Genomic DNA, 15,201 nt, shown 5'->3' on the forward strand with positions numbered 1-15,201 from the left:
AGATAAGGAAATTACTGAGCAAGTGGCAAAATTCCTGAACTTTGCCATTTTGACCAGACCCCATACGATTCTTAATGGCAATTAAACTAATTGAGTTGTTTTTTACAATCTAGTATGCTGTTGGTTGTAGTTTGTGTTATTATGTGGTGTTTCCAGTTTTGGAAAAATGGCGGGGTATAAATAAAGATAATAATAATAATAATAATAATAATAATTTATTTCATAACATCTAAAATCATGTTCTGTATTTGCGGTCAGTTGACTGTAAATAAAGATTTGATTGATTGATTTATTGATTGATTGATTGATTGATACTTGCTCTAATCAATAAAGATGTGGCCCTGCTTCTCCCATAAACCTGTCTTTGGGTGTGTTATTCCCACTGCTGAAGGGGACTGTGACACGCTCCTTCCACACAATCACTGTTTCTGTCTTCAAGATTGGCCCATAGGGTTCCACACTCCCATGTTTTCAGAAACCATGTAAATTGCTGTTCCACCACTTGCTGTCCATACCACTGGGTGGGACTGGGCAGAAAACATCCTGGGTGTGGATTTTCTCTTTTGTGTGTGTGCTTCCTCCAGTTGCTTTATAGGATTAAATTGCAGCTTTAGTTTGCTTAGTCTTTGAAAAATATTTTTTCTGCACAATTCTGATTTAACTAGAATCATGCAAGATCTGTAATAACAAAAGCATATTGGGGCTGCTTAGTGCTCTTAGTGGTATCATGCTGAGCTGTCTTGTAAATTCAGATAATTCCTCTCTCCTAGCCCTTTCCAAGTGACATTCATTTTCAGCTTTAAAGTACCTCAGGGTTGATTGTGTTTCTGTGAGTGAGGAGGGGAATCAGATCAGTCCTCCTGAGCCACCTCTTGGTGCCCCCCCCCGAGTCTCCTGCAGCATCTGAGAGGTTTGGAGGAAAAACAAAACAGCAAGAGGTGGCAAGTGGGGCTCCTGCTGCCTGGAGAGGCTTGCTTCTTCCTTGTTCTCCCTCTTCTCCCTGCTGCCCCAGCCTCTATGAGCTTGATAGCTCTGTGCAGCAGGGCTTCCTCCTGATTCAGGAAGGAAACTACAAAAAGAGGACTGATTTGACTTCAGATATATTTAATATTTTACAATTAGGTTTCCTAAAGCGTATCTCTAGCTTACGGTATAAAAGAAAAGTAGCCAGGTATGTGGCCATAGAAATGCAACTTGGGTGAATAAAGCAGACATATTTCTCCAGATGTATAAGAAATGGCTTACCTCTCTCAAAACAGGAAAGAAAAGCAAATGATTTTTACAGGTTGCAAAAGCATAGAACTTTAAAATATCTCAAGTAACGGTGAAAATATTCACGAAGCTTTCCTGGAGACTAGAAATACATAGATAAAAACTTTTGTGTATCACTTTTCCTTTCTAGACCTCAGTAGGCTCCAGTTGTCTTGGAAGATATACTCCACAAGTTTCCACAGATCTGGGAGGGGGGCGGAGGGGGCAACCTCTCCTTGTCACTTGAAAGGTAACATAATTATCTGATTTTCCTTCAGTCTTCAACTTCAGTTTCAACACCCTGCAGTACTGTAGTGGCAAATTCAGAAGTACAGCTTCCCTTCATGATAGTCACAGCCACGCCCCCTTTTTTGCTGCTGAGTTGTGAATGAGATTCTTGTTGATGCCTTCTCTCACAACAGATGTCCCTAGGAGCCAATAAACAGGAAAGGGGAGAGTGTTAGCTACTGAATAGAGTCTTTTCAGTGGCTGACTCACCACCTTTTACTTTGATTGGCTCCAGTCAGCAGGAAAGGACAAGGAAGCACATTAGAAGACTCTTCTCAGTGGCTAACACACTTCCCTGTCATGCAGATTGGCTCATAGGATGTTGGACACATAGGGACCCTGCTGGGACCATGCTCCCAAAAAAGTAAGGGGTCTAAGACCCCCTGGACGATTACACCCCAATGTCTTGTATACTTGGACATCTCTCTCTAGATTAGGCAAGAGTTCCATGGAGTCCCTAGATTTAACTATAGCAGTAGTCTATAATCCTGGACCACATGAATATTCATGTCGAGCTCTATTTTTTTAGTGGAAATGAGTTTTTATATATGAAACTGTGTTTAATTGTTTTAATTATTGTAATTGTTTTATGTATACAATTTTGTAATTTTATTGCTGATGTTTTAAAATTTTATTTATTATTTGTCTCTACATACTAGTCGCTGTGTTGTTGCATTTAGGGTTCCGACTGTGTTTCTATCTCCTCTTGCTTTTGCTTTCCTTCTCTCTTTAACCATTTTAAGAGTTTCTTCAGTCATCTTTCTCTCTTTTTAACTAGAGGTATTGTCTTTTTGCATTCTTCCCTGATAACATCTCTGACTTGATTCCATAGTTGTTCTGGTTCTCTGTCAACTAAGTTTAAAGCCTCAAATCTGTTCCTTATTTCATCTTTATATTCTTCTGGGATGTTATTTAAATTGTATTTTGGCCTTATGATTGCTTTGTTGGTCTTCTTTAGCTTTACTCAGATTTTCGATACGACCAATTCATGATCTGTACCGCAGTCTGCTCCTGGTCTTGTTTTCGCAGGAAGTATGGAACTTCTCCATCTTCTGCTACCAATTATGTAATCAATTTGATTTTCAGTTGTTCAAAAACTGTGTTGGCAAGAAACAAGTTATTGGCTTCACAGAATTCAATAAGTCTTTCTCCTGCTTCATTTCTGTTTCCTAAGCCCCATTTCCCCACAATTCCTAATTCTTCTCTGTTCCCTACTTTTGCATTCCAATCCCCCATTATTATCATCATATCTTGTTTTGGTGTGTGATCAATTTCCTCCTGTACTTCTGTATAAAATCTCTCCAATTCCTCCTTCTGCGTTTGCCGTTGGAGCAGACTTGGATGATGGTTATGTTGATAGGTTTCCCATTTAATCTCTTTGATATCACTCGCTCAGTTCTTGCGTTGTAGTTCTTAATTGCTCTTGCTACATCACTTCTCACTATTAAAGCAACCCCATTTCTTCTTGATTTCTCATTTCCTGCATAAGATATTTTGTAGTTGCTTGATTGAAAATGTCCCATTTCCGTCCATTTTAGTTTGCTCACACCAAGTATTGTAATGTTGATGCGTTCCATTTCTTGCTTGACAGTTTCTAACTTTCCCTGATTCATGCTTCTCACATTCCATGTTCCCATTTTGTGTGTCCTACAACTCCGGACTCTCCTTTTGCATCTGTGCGCATCAGCCTCTGGGCTTCCTTTCAACTTTGACCCAGCTGCGTCATTAGTCACAGCGCTATTTGTACTTGTCCTTTGTCCTTCCCCAGTAGCTCGTTGAGTGCCTTCTGAACTGGGGGTCTCATCTTCCAGCACTATCTCATGTTGCATTTTGGATGCTCTGTTCATAGGGTTTTCGTGGTAAGAGATATTCAGAGGTGGTTTACCATTGCCTTCCTCTGAGTTTGGATGTCTGGTGTTTCAGCTTTGACTATTCCTCCTTGGATGCCTCTGCTAGGAGTCTAGCCTCTTGGTCTAGACTCCTGACGGCATTGCTCTCAGCTTCTTCAACACTCTCAGACCTCCTCACCACGTTAAGGTGTGCATCCTAAAGGGGGTCTTGAAGCTTAAGCTAATGAAAAATGTAACGGTCAGGGTGCTGAGTGGGGCATCCTACTGTGCATCTGTTATGCTACTCTTAAAAGCAGCTGGACTGGCTGCTATTGCCTTAAGGGGTGAGATTTAAGATGTTAGTTTTGACTTAAAAACCAAAAGCAACTTGGTGCCATCTTACCTGAAAGACTGCTTTTTCCCCATATCAACTTTTCTGGTCATTAAAGTGAGGCCCTCTTATTGGAGTGTAACCTGGTGAGATTCATTTTGCAGTGCCCAGAAGGAGGGCCTTTTCAGTATTGATGCCCTCTTTGTGGGATCACCTTTCTTCTGATTTGTGGCAAGTATCTATGTTGATGCAATTTTAGCACTTGCTGAAAATCCATTTATTTTATGAAGCCTTTGATGGTCATTAATACCAGCTGCATCCTTTTTAACTTGTTGTTGACCATCGGCTGCCATTTTTCTTATGCATTGTAATTTTATTGTACTTCTGTTTTTTGCCTTCCACCTTTTTATTGCATATGAAAGGCATTATAAGATATACTAATAAATTTAAAAATCCTAATTCCTCTGGGCACTAATATCTGACATTTGTGATACTGGCCAGATCCACACATAATGCTAAGCCATGGCTTAGTAAAGCATGGTTTATTTGATTATGCAAACCTGGTTCTGCTTAACCATGGTTATTAAACATGAACAAACCACTCTTGTAAGCCATGCATGGCTTGTTAGTTTATAAGCCATGGCTTATGTTAACAATATTTAATGTTATGTGCAAATCTGGTCGTGGGTGCTGCACAGTAAAGGCAACTTAAGGGACCACTAACCACTCTGGCCACTTTCATCTACAAAAGGAGTAGCAGCATAGCCAAGGCTGCAGAATGGAATCTCCTGATAAAACTATCCTATATACAGATACCATGAACTCATAGGTAGGGATGTAAGAAGGCATTGTTTTTCATTCTATTCTATATTTACCACATGCAGCACTGTTTCCATTCTGTTGCAATTTGTCTTATTTGTGTTGCTGTCTGCTGTGGTGAAATCATGTATGTTACATATTTAATTATGTAAATAATATAATTTACATAATTACATTGTAATTACATTACTCTACCTCATTCATTTTAGTGCAACGGAAAGGTTATGGAAATTGTGGGGGAGACATGTAATTACATAACATCTGGGGAATGAAAGTAATAGCAACAGTGAATACCAATCGTATTAACTGGATTGATTCCTATTCTGGACATGGGACAAATAAGCGAACATTGGCAATTTCCCATTTCCATTTTAATTCTCAGATATCCCTACTCTTAGGTGTGGAGAGGAGTTAGCTATAACTTTTGAACTGTGATTCTTGTAGTAGCATAATGCCCAAACTGAGCAAGTGAAGAACATGAGATGCTGTTCTTATTTTTCAGAAACTCAAATTAACAAATTAACCCTTAAAAGGGGGGCGAGAATGTTTTTCTAGTGGTTTGCCACAACTTGGTTAATCATGAAATAGGCCTCCAGGATCGAGTTTGTGCTATTTCTGTCTGTCAGAGCTGCATACTGTATACACAGAACCTTTATACTAAAAACATCTCATGTGTACAGTTCACAAAGTTTAAAGAAAGTATGGTCAAAAGGGCTTGTTTGGGGAGAAATAATTATGAATGAATATTGGGACACCATGTACCTCTTATCTAAATTGGTAGTTGCAGCATCCTCACTCAAAACTGAGTTAGACAGAACTTTCATGATTCAGATATAGTGAATCCTCCATATGTTCTCCTGTAGTAAAGGCAAGTACTGGTGATTATGACCTTTCATTTTTTTATTTAAAGCATTTATTTCCCTCCTTTCCATAAAATGTCTAGGGCAGCTAAGACAATTTTAAAGAGCCTATAAAACAAAATTAATGTGAAAAAACAGAGCAGCAGATAAAAAATGAAGCTGCTTGAAAACAAAAATATTAGTTATTTAAGAGCCCAAATGCAAAAGAAAAATCAAGAGGAATAAAAAACAATTTTATAGGGAGAAAGTGTATTTCACAGTCCCAGAATCACTTTGCCTTTTAAGTGACGACCTTTTAGATAGCCTCAAAGCTTCTCTGGACTGTATAATACATTAGTCTCTTTCTCAGTTTCTCTGGGGTCAAAAAGATTTCGAAAGGGATAAAAAATAGAAAATATGGGATTCCAAAACATGCAAGTCCAGCACATGTAGACTGGAGACCGGGATAGCCAACGTCATTGCCTTCCATATGTCATTGCCCTCTATATGTTGTGGACTACAACTCCTATCATTCCCAGCTGGTTGGGGTTTATGTGAGTTGGAGTCCAATTACATCTGGACGGTGCTGTGTTGGCTGATCCTGCTGTAGACTATAGTATATACAAATTTATCACAAATATATTCAAGTGCACTTAAAACACACACTGAAATCATGGGGGTATATCTTGGCTACAAGCAGTTTGCCTTTTTGACAGAATTTTGCAAAGCCTTGGCGGCAAGGTGTTCTGAACCCAGATCTGAAGAGCAGTTAGCTTAGTTTGGTAGTCATATAGTTGATCTGTGTAATCTGGTGGACATTATTGGCAATGGTAACTGCATGGCTCTGTGTGCTCCCTGATTGAACAACTGAAACTTCATAAAGAAGAAAGAAAACAGTGCTCATATTTGTAGATGATTCATAGGTAGTCATGAACTATAATGTAGGATCTTTATATACACATTTTTCTCTTCTGTGTAGAGTAGGGAAATGGCTTCTTTTTTTGCTATGGTTATGGGGGAGGGATATGAGTCAAGAGGGAAAAAGTCTGAGGACAAAAAGGATGTGGGCTACCTCTAACTCATTTGTGGCTATAGTTAGTCTTTCTGGACTTCTTGGAAAAAAAAACCTTGATCCCAGTTCTTGACCAACAGTAATCTGGGAACTAAAATTAAGAATTTGCATTTAAGAAAAGCAAACTAAAACCAAGTGTCTTAACTAATTAACAGCAAGAGTACTTACTCCAGTTGCTTGAATTCTGAAAAGGCTTCTCAAAACATCCAATAACTATTATCCAAGAAATAAAGCTGGTGTTTTGGTAATTCTATAATTTTAGTGCTCTTTGGTGGTACATGAGGTGTAATAGTAATAAATGTTGTATCATGTGATTCCAACCTGTTATGCATGAGTTGTCACCAGACAGTGTTTTTCAAAAAGGAGTTTTAAAATCAATAGAAATATAAGAATAGGAAACCTGTTAAATTTGTTAAGTTTGTAATTTAAGGAAAATGAAAAAGTAAGCTATGGGGTGTATGTGTATATCATCTCTACTTATGAATAATGAGGGACAGAACTACAAAAATGAACTGTAAATTTATAAGTGTGGCAATTGATGGAAATGTTTTTTGAAATTAGAAAGTTTTACCTATATTTCTATTTTTGTGAAAAAACATGAACTAAAAAGAGCTTTTTTTGTTTGTTCTCACAACACCTGCCTATGCTTGCTTAAATTGCCTCTTGCCCTACAAATGTTCTTTGTAACTATGGACACAGTTTTCCTTCTCTTTGTTCATGCTGTAGAAACCCTCTAGTAGGAAGCATATCGAAAGCAAGATCTATTAGCACTGGTAAGACTTAGCACATTGTCTTATTTGCATTTATTAGCGTGCACTAATTATTCATAGTGATAATTACCCTTTACCATTTCACATTAATTTAGATTGCTTTTGAAAAGCAGTCAAGAGGTGCATGCAGTGATGGTACATCAAAGTGGATAAAAATACAGCACATAAGAAATAGGGTGCCATTTAATGTAACAAACCATGTCGAATGCCAGGTTTCTCTCTGGAGTTGTAATTATTCGAACTCAATCTGATAGTTAATACCCAAGCCCATCAGTCATATGTGTTCTATCTCAAAGCCCATTCATGCCATTCATTATAGTTTATGTATCTTGAAATAATGGGGAGAAATGTCATCTTGCTGGAGTGATCATGGAGATGGTCACAGTGAAATTATGCTCAATGAAATGCTCGTCTAGATTCTTTTTAAAATTTATTTATTTATTTATTTATTATTTATTGCACTTGTATACCGCCCCATAGCCGAAGCTCTCTGGGCGGTTTACAGCAATCAAAAACATTAAAACAAATATACAATTTAAAACCATATTTTAAAAACAATTTTAAAAATACAGTTTTTAAAAGTGGGTCTTTCCTTCCTGTCTGGAGTGTGCACCCTGAATAAATACTAATTTAATGTTCCTGAGCAAGGGAATATCTACATAGCAGTGCGTCAAATCTTGAGCTATCTCCTAATTAGGTATCAGCTGACAGTTTGAATGTTTATTTTAAATTTAGTTTAGTGATCAAAATATTGATTCATATAAAGCCTGCAGTTGCATCTTGCATTTTAAGTATGCAGAAGTTCAGTTATGTGACATCTACCCCATCCAAATTTTAAAAGTCTGAGCTGAAGGACCAATGGTACGAGCTGTGAGAGGTCAGGCTGAGATGGCCAAGATGAAACCAGTGCTTCAGATGTATTCAGATGTGCCTCTTAAACTGAAGGGAGGAAATTGTCTTGATTCGATTAAGGACATGGAGTCACTATCCAGTAGTATCTATTGAAAGAGGCCCCATTCGTGTGCATGCCTTGTAGAGTTTTCTTCACTATTAAATATGCTTGAGTGGCCATGATTCTTAAGGCCTTTCTGCATACTCAGTTCTGTGCGCCAAACTTAACTCCAAACCTAGCTCAATTATGCTTGATAACGTTGAATGCAAGCCTTGGTCCAGAACCTGAGCTCTGTTGGCTGACTCTTTTAAAAATGACTGTTGAATTATTGGTATTAAGTTGCTGTAAAAAAAAAAAATCCTGTATAAGATTAGAGTGGGCCACAATGTGGCTTGGTGCTGCTGCGCCATGAACTTCAGTGTACCTTTCTTCCAGATTGCAGTTAACTTTTTCAAAAAAAATTGAGGATAGACGAAAGAAAGTACATCCTCACACAGCGCGTAGTTAAACTATGGAATCCACTCCCACAGAAGGTAGTTCAGTTCAGTTCAGTTCAGTTTATTACGGTCATTGACCAGATAAGTATCCATATATATATACATTTTATCTCCTAGAAAGGTTAAAATATTAAAACACTATATGCAACAAAAATAATAAAATTAATATACCAATTCAGAATATGTTAAAATCATCACAATGTTAATCAAAATAATTAAAACTTCGTTTGGGAGCAAGCATAGACTACAGGTCTTTTCTAGACATTTATCTAGACATTTTCTCTATCTAAATCCCAAAATGTCAGTTTTGCCATGGATTTAAAGTGCGAATTATTTTAGCTTAAGCCCTTATGGCTACAATATTACCATCATTTTATTAAGGCTTTCCTGCATTTAATGGCTATGACACAGTATTTAGCTACTCTCTCTGTTAAATCATTACAGCTATCTGCTAATAAATATTCCGTATAAAAATCATCAGTTCTACCTGGAAGGGAATTTATAATAGGCGCGATAAGTTGAGATCTAACTTCAGAATAAAAGGGACAATAAAATAGAACATGAGTGACAGTTTCAATTTCTCCATTTCCACAAGGGCATTTTCTATCATTATAAGGAACTTTCTTGTATCTACCCTCTAACAGCGCTGATGGCAAGATATTAAATCTTGCCAGCGTAAACGCCCTTCTCCATTTTGGTATGGTAAGATTGGCTAAATATGGCATAGGTGTCAAAGGTTTTAAATTATACCTATGTTTTCGCATTAACATCAAATGTTGCTGATAATCTATATCTTTAATTCTCTGCAGAATATTTATTTTAGCTTTTACATATCCTAGCTCTAAAATTATTTGTATGGAAAAACCTAACGATGTTATTTTATTTATCAGCATTTGTTTCCAGGTGGATTGATGACTATCCTTTAATATATAAGATACCAACATCTCGGGATTAAACAATAATTTTAACCAACATATAATTCTATGGGCCCAAACATTGGATTCAATTGTTTGTAATCCTGCTTCCAATCTTAAAATAAAATTAGGTATGCAGGAAGGAACAGCCAAGATAGATCTAAGGAAACTGTTTTGTATCGCCTCCAGAGTTGTAAAATTCTGACATGTAGTGACTTGCATGCCATAGATCAATTGTGGTATTATTTTTGTCTTAAAGACTGTAATAATTGATGGTATTATTTGTCCTCCTTTATTATAAAAAAAGGATAGCAGAGCTTTAAGAGTTCTTCTTCCCACAGAAGGTAGTGATGGCTGCCAACTTGGATGGCCTTAAAAGTGGATTACACAAATTCATGGAGGATAGGGCTGTTTTCTATCTCCTCCATCAGAGGCAATAGGACTCTGAATTCCACTTGCTGGGAATTGCAAGTGGGGGGAGGTCCTGCTTGTGGGCTTCCGTAGGCATCTAGTCAACCATTATGAGAACAGAATGTTGGACTAGTTGGGCCTTTGGCCCAATGCAGCACCAGTTCAGTTTTACTACCGGTATGGTTGCTGTCAGTGATGGGCAACTTCTGCTTCATAGGATTGTTTAGTATTGGTGGTAGACTGCTTGCCTTGTGTCAAAGGCAAGATCTCTTCTCTATGGTGGATTTTAATTGTCTTGCATGCTGGGATAAATGCTGCAAAGTCTTAATGGAAACACCACATATCTGTCTTTAGTTTTGGGGAAAGTCTAAAGGTAAAATGGTGCTTTTTTCATGGAAAAGAATGGTTATAAAACACCTCTTTCTATAAAGAATGGTATGCAAAATATGAGATAGTGTAATATGTACAGTTCTACATATAGAAAAATATGTCGTATTAAATAGCCCCAATCGTGGGACAGATTAGGAATTGGTGCTGGTCCCACACCTGGGCATGCCTATGAGAGCAGCTTTCCCCAACCCAGTGCCCTCCAGATGTTTTGGACTGTACTTTATTGCGGAAGACTGTACTAGGAGTTTAAAGGTCAGCAAATGTTAGTCCCTAGGCAACATCTATCTCATTACAGCTCCATCTACCTAGCTTTCAACCCACTGGCTAAATAGGGCATATTCAAAAAATAGTGTCTGAGGGGAAATGACTTGCTGGCAGGTGCGTTTTGAAGAATATTCATTTAGAAAAGTTATTTTTTGCCATTCCAGTGTATTTGCATTGCTCAGAGCCCCTTGCAGCAATAACAATCACATAAAAATAAAATAGACTCAGTTGTGAAAGATGGACAGTGAAAAAAGTGGATAAGAGAAAAATCAACTCATTTGAAATGTTGTGTTGGAGGAGAGTTTTACGGATACCATGGACTGCAAAAAAGAGAAATAATTAGGTGTCAGAAAAAAATTAAACCAGAACAATCACTAGAAGCTAAAATGATGAAACTGAGGTTATCATACTTTGGACACATAATGATAGGACATGATTCACTAGAAAAGACAATAATGCTGGGGAAAATAGAAGGGAGTAGAAAAAGAGGAAGGCCAAACAAGAGATGGATTGATTCCATAAAGGAGGCCACAGACCTGAACTTACAAGATCTGAACAGGGTGGTTCCTGACATATGCTATTGGAGGTCCCTGATTCATAGAGTTGCCATAGGTTGTAATCGACTTGAAGGCACATAACACATACACACAGACTCAGCAAATAAAAAAGCCCCTGAACACAAAGGCTTGCCTTAAAACCTGTAATGAATTGGAAAAAATTTAGTAAGAGGGGGCTAAGTGGATTTTGCAAGGCAAGGGGTTCCATAAATTGGGGTGTAGCCACAGAAGAGCCCCAATCCTCTTCCTAAGCTTGGAGCTGGAGTAGGGTGGGGGATTGTTAAAGTACCTTTGCTGTTCTTCAAAGGTGATTGGAAGCTCTTCTGGCTGCCCCCCCAGTTCCAAGTTGGGGGGGGCTCTTCTATGTTGCATTGTAGTTAACAAAGTGTACTTGGCAATGCAAAGGTGCAGTGTGAAAGAAGGTCCAGCCCTTCTTGCGAGCTGGGGAGGGAGCTAGGGTCTAGCCCCTGACATCTTGCTGAGCCTCTGAAACTCAGTGTGGGGTTGGGGACAATCCCCCCCCCCATTTTTGGTCCACTTCTTTACTGAATAAAGAACCAAAACTATAGAAATATTGGCTTGGATCCAAATATTATGGTGTGTGTGTGTGTTTACCCGCCTTCCCCAGTCATCTGGAGCAAACTTGTGGAATAGGGTGAAATGATGGGTCTTTTCCCTGCATAAGCAGAAGCACATTCCATATGTATAATGGGATAATTGAATCCTAGTCAGAGAGATGTGTGCCCTATGTTTCTTACTATTTTTCCCAAATGAATATTTCTATCCCAAGGTTGAGCTCTGAAGAGATAATTGCAAAAATGTTAAATGGAATGAGATGGACGCAGCAAAACCTCTAAACATAAATGCTGGATGAATAGCCTTAGGAAAAGGGCAAGGATCCAATTGAGCAAGCTTATGATTAAGTCAGAAATGACAGTGTAAGCAATAAAAAGAGTTTCAGAACAACAATACGTGCTGCAGTGGCTGTGATCACATAAAAAAAGGAGAAAAACAGCAAGATGTATTTAGGTTATTCAAGAACATTTTAAGAAGTAAAAAGCTTGGATTGATTTTGTTCAGCAAGATGCAGATCTTCAAATGTTTTTCTTTGAGTCAAGAATTGCCTTTGGAAAGATTTCCATCAAAGTTCAGTCAGCTGGGGCTAATATAGAAGAACAATTGTGTCGTGCAATATTGACCAGTGTTGGCCATTTACAGAAAGTGTTAATTAACTTTTATTGTGGGTATTTCAAAAGATAAATGAGCCTCTTGCATCATATAAATGCCACAGGGTTGTATCAGATCCAATTTTCCCAATTAATTTTCCTGGATGAGATTTCAAGTAAATGAATATAAGACTCCCATTTTAAAAGATGGTTTGTAAGCTCCAGTAATGGTTTTTATTCTTAAAACGTGCAGATAAATGTTGATTCAGTCTCTTTGGTTTTGGAGGATGCAGTATGAAATTGGATACAGATCAGATATGTTGCTAATTGGTTCAGTGTATCTTATAGCATGTAATGAAGATGTTGCAATACTGAAGACAATTGTTTTTAGTCATTATTGACATACTAAATAGGCTGGTCCCTTGTTTTAACTTTACATCTTTTGTATATGTGTGCTGTCAAAGCTGATGAAAACATTTATTGCATTATGTGCCCTTTAGTGGGAAGTGTGTTGCTTATTTACTCCATGGAAAAAAGGAAATGTGGGAAGTGTGTTGCTTATTTCCTCCATGGAAAAATGGAAGTGTGGCTGACATGCCTTCAAATTGATTCCGACTTATGGTGACCCTATAAATAAGGTAAGCGGTATTTAGAGGTGGTTTACCGTTGCCTTTCCTCCATACCAAATTTAAATAGGTATGATGTGGAATATATTACAATTGCTAGCAAAGACCCAACACCGCAAATTCTATTCATTTCAAACGGGGACACTTTCACAGGGCCTACTGAAATTAACTGGGTGATGTATACCAGCAGGCCATGCTTTGGACATAGGCAGAGCAGAGGGCTGACATGCCTGTGGCCTCTTAATAAGGAAAAGTAAGTGTTTAAATCCCTATCTGCCTGTTTTGGAATCTAGGAGAAGTTGTGCCAATCCATGCACACCCATCTATGTCAGCACCTCTATCTAAAAAAGCGATAGTACCTTAAGCACCATGATGTTACAGTTTCTCCTAGGTGGAAAAAATAACATTTCTGAGTTCTTGATCCTAGAACTATGCATCTCTTAACCTAATTAAAAGCCTCAGCTTGCAGCTGCTTACCTATGAGCATCTTAAGTCTGTGTGTGTGAGAGTGAGTGTGAGAGAATGAGAGAGTGTGAGAGTGAGTGTGTGAGTGTGAGAGTGTGTGAGTGTGAGAGAGAGCGTGTGTGTGTGTGAGAGAGAGCGTGTGTGAGAGAGACTGTGTGAGTGTGAGTAGCATGATGGGTACGTCTCTGATGCCATCCCAGTGATATGACAATTGTACAGATTCTTTGGGTTCAAGGCTATTTACATTTATATTTAGTTCTTTTCTCCCATGTAAGAAAGAATGTAGGAAAGTTCATGCCAATGTTGCCTTTCTTTGACAAAGAATATGGTAGTCAATAAGGCCAGATGTGTGGGGTGCTTATAAAATGGCACCTGGAGAAAGAGCTTGAACCCCTAATGTATTGAAATATACATGTGAAGGTGTCTTAACCTTGATATCCTCTCAACCTAGGAAGTAATCTGTTAAGCAGCGTGCATGAAGTAGGGGAATGCGCAGGCACATGGCTTGTTCTCAATTTACCAAACCATGATTTTGGAAGAGTGGGGAATGAGATGTCTGAATGCAGTCTGTAACAGAAATCAATTGGTGGAGCAGGAATGGATGAAAAATGGATGATGGCAAATCACAGAACTTCTAAGTGAGTGGCATAATGTTGGCCAAACTTGATATGCAGATCAAGGCTTCAGCAATAAAAAGTAGTCTGCAAATGATTGCTGATTTCCCCCCCTCCCCAGACACTATAGTGTAGCAACTAAATATGCTGGTCAGGAACTGAGATGTCCGCATCTCATTACATGAAATGCAATGGAGATTGACAGTGGCAATGAGAGTATACTGGGCTCCATCTGGACTTTATTACGATATTTTAAGAGATGTCTCCTTCTAGTCATTCTTCATTAACAGCCTAATGAGAGAATCCCACTTAGTAGTGGTTCCAGGATTCATTTTTGAAGTGCAAGATGCCCTAGTTATGTGTAATAGAAGACACTTGCATGGAAAGAACATTAAACAGATAGGATTTCGGAAATGTCAATAAGATTAGAAAGTCAAAGGAATTCTTGCAGAATTATTGCATGGTATGGATGACTGCTATTAACTAACCTGGTGCCTCAACTATGTGTGTTTGCAACTTTATTGCATTGAGGAACACTTTGTAGTTGATGCTAAAGAGGCATTTCATCATCTGATTTGGAACTTTATCTTGGAATTAGCAGTTGGGCAAAATTGTATGAAAGCCACAGCCATCCCACATTATGTTGGGAGAAAATCTGCTAAATTAGGCGTATGGCTTGCTGGTGGAAAATGATGTCTAATCTGGTTTGTAGTTCGCTAGACTATTTGGTGGTGGCATTTGGCTAAGCCTAATACACAAGGGTGTGGTTGGCATAGGGTTCTCTGGCCGTCAGTGGATGAGATGCATGAATCCTTCAGAACATGTAGGCAACCCATGGACTACATGTAGGCAATCCATGGGCTGCATGTAGCCCTTGGGGTTCTTCAGTGCAGCCTGCTGGATGTGCACAAGATGCCTCTGCTGCCAGGTTCCTGCTGCTACTGCATTTTGTTGGCACCCCTTGTGATTTTTTGTGTGATTCTTATGAGGAGAAAGATGTGTAGGGATGTGCCTGAAATCTTTCCGGAGCAGGTAGAATTTTAAAAGAGAAGATGGATATAAAGATCCTGGCAGGTCAGCTTTTGAGAAATTTGTGTAGCCAAACATTTATCCTTCATCAAATAAAAAATCTAAAAACCCATAAGTGACCAGTAGAGCTTGATAGAGTTCTGTGAAAGTAAATACATGTTGGAAAAAGATCTGGAG

The 15,201-nt window shown here is 38.4% G+C and overlaps 1 protein-coding gene across 2 annotated transcripts in view; it reads left to right on the top strand.

Moving 5' to 3' along the window:
• The window catches only part of SRGAP3 (SLIT-ROBO Rho GTPase activating protein 3), a 332,528-nt gene that overhangs the window by 43,147 nt on the left and 274,180 nt on the right, over window positions 1-15,201 (top strand). The gene's annotated exons all lie outside the window — the stretch shown is intronic.

Source organism: Rhineura floridana, chromosome 3 (genome assembly GCF_030035675.1).
Source record: "Rhineura floridana isolate rRhiFlo1 chromosome 3, rRhiFlo1.hap2, whole genome shotgun sequence".
In the NCBI taxonomy this organism is placed as follows: domain Eukaryota; kingdom Metazoa; phylum Chordata; class Lepidosauria; order Squamata; family Rhineuridae; genus Rhineura; species Rhineura floridana.